Source organism: Protobothrops mucrosquamatus, unplaced genomic scaffold (genome assembly GCF_001527695.2).
Source record: "Protobothrops mucrosquamatus isolate PMUCROS unplaced genomic scaffold, P.Mucros_1.0 scaffold16520, whole genome shotgun sequence".
Lineage (NCBI taxonomy): Eukaryota > Metazoa > Chordata > Lepidosauria > Squamata > Viperidae > Protobothrops > Protobothrops mucrosquamatus.
Genome location: NW_015402285.1, coordinates 1 through 3,933, shown reverse-complemented (window position 1 = coordinate 3,933; position 3,933 = coordinate 1). Strand labels below are relative to the sequence as shown.

At 36.5% G+C, this 3,933-nt stretch overlaps 1 long non-coding RNA gene across 1 annotated transcript; it reads left to right on the top strand.

Annotated features, from left to right (window-relative positions):
* Nucleotides 1–2,305, top strand: LOC107301776. The gene is made up of 3 exons (XR_001549327.1): nt 1–52; nt 1,385–1,457; nt 2,200–2,305. It is a non-coding gene; the product is annotated as an uncharacterized LOC107301776 (long non-coding RNA).
* The last annotated feature ends 1,628 nt before the right edge of the window (nt 2,306–3,933 follow it).

Sequence of the window (3,933 nt, the reverse complement as noted above, 5' to 3'; positions counted from 1 at the left end):
GATCGGTGGAGAGAATGATTGCTATCCTGACTGAAAACTATGGAGGCAAATGGTATTGTATTTTTATTTTATACAGGTAGTCCTCGACTTACAACGATTCATTTAGTGACCATTCAGAGTTACCACACTGAAAAAAAGGGACTCATGACCAGTTTTCACACTTACCATTTCAACATTCTCATGGGCAAGTGATCAAAATTTGGGTGCTTGACAAGTGGATGTATTTATGATAATTGCACTGTAATATAACTGGCTTCCGACAAGCAAAGTCAATGGGGGAACCCAGATTCACTTAACAACTGTGGCAAAAAAGGTGTAAAATGGGGCACAACTCAGTTACTGACTGTCTTGCTCATCAACGAGCTTCATTGTGGTCATAAGTCTAGGACTACCTGTACACAAACATATGAAATCACAACTGTCAGTTACAATTATTATTATAATCGTACTCCATACAATTCAAGGTGGTGTGTATAATGTCCCTGCTTGCTATTTTCCCTACAACAACCCTAAATAAGGGGGCTGCATTTAGACATTGTAATAAATCAAAATGTGTCATAGAAAAGAACCTTACCTTCTTCCTGGGTTTGCACATTCTCTCTTCCATCTCCTCTGTGCAGCCTTTGGGAGCTACTTGGCCACGATCGAATCTTGATCAACAAACTGATTTTAACTGCAGTTGTTGGAAGATTGTGAACTTCAAACCACGAGCTGTTTCAATGTACCAGGGTTAAGATTAATTGCATTTTAAGCCTGCAGATTTAATTACAGCTGCTCTCAAATCAAAGGAAAATCTTTTTACCTTGCAGCCGGACTGCAGGGGAGGATTTAATGAGATCTGGTTTTGCTTGAGTCTATGAGCGGCCTGTGAATCTGTCACCCACCCAGTGGGGGAATTTTTATTCTTTGGAAGCCATAACTATTTAGGGAACAGGTGGTCTTCCAACCACTCAATGCAGCTTTTATTCAGATGTCCATATAGTTGCAGTTACAGGTAATCCTTGACTTACAGCCATTTGTTTAGCACCCATTCAAAGTTACAATGGTGCTGAAAAAACTTAACTTATGACACCATCTTATTAAAGCCATGTAAGAAACCTGTTACATTTGATTTAGAAAATTCGTTCAATCTCAATTAGTTGGTAGAATTAGGATATCAGATCAGGATCTGACCTATTCTGAGCTACAAAGAATAATTCCTTTTCTGATTCTGTAAGAAATGTACAATTTTGAAGCCCATTCTGTGTGTACTTTCTAAGAAATTCTTACAATTAATAGCAATGCAGGCGGTTATTATTGCTAACCCTCCCCCCAAAGGTAGCAATAATCAGCTGTTATCATCAAACATATAGTAATGATTTCTGTTGCTTCTTTCTTGTGCAAGGCCACTCTGGATATCTCCTCAGCAAGTGATGGTAATACCAGTTGGACCAACGTGTGATGAATATGCACAAAAGGTAAGTTTTAAATTTTATTTTGTTCTATATGCAGAATCAACTCAGGTACACCTAAAGATGTGAACAATATCCAAAAAGAGAATGGCAAACTCCTTGGCGAAAAAGTCTTGCTTTTTGAGGGCAGCATAGATGGATTCTATGTTGTCAGAGACTAAAGTCCAGAAATCCTTTTAGGAATATAAACAAAACCCACACAAGAACAGATGCAAACCACTCTTTATATGTACAGTAGCTCCCAGTTTGGCCTGATTTACAAATCCATTTTGAAAGTGAACATTTGTCAAAAGGGAACTGAGAAGTGGATCGCTAGCTGTCCAATAGAGAGGAATGTTTGGAGAGATTTGTCTATTTAAGTGTGATTAAAGGCTGTTCTGCTTGGGTGTTTAGGGAAGTTGACTGCAGTTATATGTGTATTTATGCATGCATGTAATGTTTCCAATGGAAAAACTTTATTGCTATGTTCTTGAGTAATCTATATAGATCAGAGTCACAATTTGCTTTCATCTCTGCATATACCTGCATATCTTTGAAAAACATGTTATCCAAATACTTACCATATAAATATTGTAGGGCTTAACTTTTAAATATTAATTTGATTACAGACTCTGTGATTTCCAAATGCCATATTTGTGAAGCACAACTTGCTATTTTGATTTGAAGAATTGCAAACCCCCAAATGCCTTTTTCTCCAGATGTTTGCTTTAAACATAATCTAAACATTGCTAATTTGATTCTCTCAAAGGTGAAGCAACAGTTCCATGATGCTGGCTTAATGGCGGATGTTGATGTGGACCCTGGTTGTACTCTGAATAAGAAGATCAGAAATGCTCAGCTTGCCCAGTACAATTTTATTTTAGGTAAACATATCCTGTGCAATGTGTATGTCTAGCTCCATTTGAGCAATATCTACTTTAAAGTATTATTCAGAAGCTAATTAGCTGTTTCCTGCTTGTTAATGTATGAAGTTGCTGTTTTGCCAGCAGCATTCTGACATGCAAGAAAAGCACATTTATTTAGATGCATGAGTTCTCCCTTTAATTGGTGCCATCTTTGGAACAAATCTGAGCTTCCAGGCCTATATATTAAATTTTACTAGCTCTTCATTTGTAGCAATAGACCTTTGGCACAAATCTCAGTCAACTGCTCTGCTAGCTTCTCAGATTGACAGAAAATGTTGAGAGCTACGCTATATCAGAAGCTCTTCTCTTTAATCCAGTGTTTCTCAACTGTGGTGATTTTAAGGTGGGTGGACTTCAACTCCCAGAATCCATCTGTTGAGTTGCATCAGGTCAAATCTATTATTGTTGTAGACCAGCATAAGAAGGGTGAAATACAAACAATAATTTTAAAGCTAAAAAATATATAAAATATACAAAGTTAAAAAACATTTTAAAATAAAAATTATATATTAAATAAAGTCCATAAAAGTTAATATATTTGTTGAGTTGGAGTTCACCTGTCTTAAAGTTGCCACGGTTGAGAAACACCGTGCTATTGAAACAACTAACAAAAATGTTGTGCTGTTTTCCTATCAAATACATAGACAACACCAAACACAATTGTTGCACACACACTATATGGTTCCCCTTTTTATTTTATCACCTTCCTCGTGCCTTTATTTGCAAGAGGAAAGCAGGTATAAGTAGGCCCATCCTACTTTATGAATTTGCATCTATTTTGCTTTTGTGTAAATACCTTGAAATGCAAATAGCATGCAGAACCTACTTCAAATAAATATTTGTTGATTTCCTGTTCCTGTTATTTGGGAATGAAATCCAGTTCATGGTATTTCTATAATAGAGCTGTATATCAGCAGTGATTTTTCTGTCAATTTTTAATCACATATCTAAACTGCAGTTGCCATGATAAAAGCAGAGAGGAGTCAGAAGAGCACAGAAACAGTAATACAGCAATTTCAAATATTTCTGATATAAGCCTGCCCTGCAGCTCCTGACAAAATGCCCGGAAAGTATGAACTGTCCCTTTAAGCAAACAATTTTATTTCTAGTCTTCTGATGAGATTATTTAACAGTGTTTCTCAAAGTTGGCATTTCTAAGATGCAGCTTTGGCTCTGCCAGTCTGCCAAGCCTAGAAGCTTCTAGAATTCCACTGGGGAATTCTGGGAATTGAAGTCCACTCATCTTAACATTGCCAATTTGAGAAACATTATGTTAAATAATCTCATTTAACTTCTAATCTAATAATAATAATAATTAATAATAATAATAAATAAAAATAAAAATAAAAATAAAAATAAATAAATAATGTTGGAAGGTACCTTGGAGGTCATCGAGTCCAACCCCCTGCTCAGGCAGGAACCCTACACCATTTCAGACAAATGGCTGTCCAGTCTCTTCTTAAAAACTTCCAGTGTTGGAGCATTCACCGCTTCTGGAGGCAGGTTGTTCCACTGGTTAATTGTTCTAACTGTCAGGAAGTTTCTCCTTAGTTCTAGGTTGCTTCTCTCCTTGATCA